The 557-nt window shown below is 40.4% G+C and overlaps 1 pseudogene; it reads right to left on the reverse strand.

The window, feature by feature from the left end:
- Positions 1–6: 6 nt before the first annotated feature.
- On the reverse strand, positions 7–552 carry LOC108490370 (annotated as a pseudogene).
- Positions 553–557: the final 5 nt, after the last annotated feature.

The raw sequence follows: 557 nt of genomic DNA on the forward strand, positions 1-557 counted from the left end.
AATAAAACGGACAGTTTTATTCTTTGTTTCAATGTTGATCTGGTCCTTTTTTTTCACATTTGAAATCTGAAATCCCCCTCATCATGGAACAAAGCTCCTCTGCTACATCAGACATGCAGGGGTGCAATGTAACAACCAATCTGGCATAAAGTGGTAGCAAATCCAACGTTTGTCTAGGGACTATGAAGAGTGCCTTACCAGCTTCTTCCTGTTTGCCTTTGTATTCTTGTTCATGGGAAAATCCATTGCTGCCTTGTCAATCAGATCTCGGTTGATACAGTTGGGCAACTGCTGCAGGAACGCATCTCCTATGAGTTTGAGGTGAGATCCAGTGCTGGCTTCTTCATCTTCTTGTTCTTGTTCATCAAGGAGCTTCTTTAGAAGATCTTCAGCTTCATCTCCACCTTCTAATTCCAATGCATCATCATTAACTTCTAGATTCTCCAACTCAAGTTCCAAATCGGGACTTAATACTTCCTTATTATCCTTTGGTTCCTTTGCCTCTCTGGCATCATCTTTGTTAAAATCTTTGTTCTGACAACTTTTTTCATTGTCCT

Source organism: Nannospalax galili, unplaced genomic scaffold, assembly GCF_000622305.1.
Source record: "Nannospalax galili isolate Female #2095 unplaced genomic scaffold, S.galili_v1.0 C47672659, whole genome shotgun sequence".
Classification (NCBI taxonomy): Eukaryota; Metazoa; Chordata; class Mammalia; order Rodentia; family Spalacidae; genus Nannospalax; species Nannospalax galili.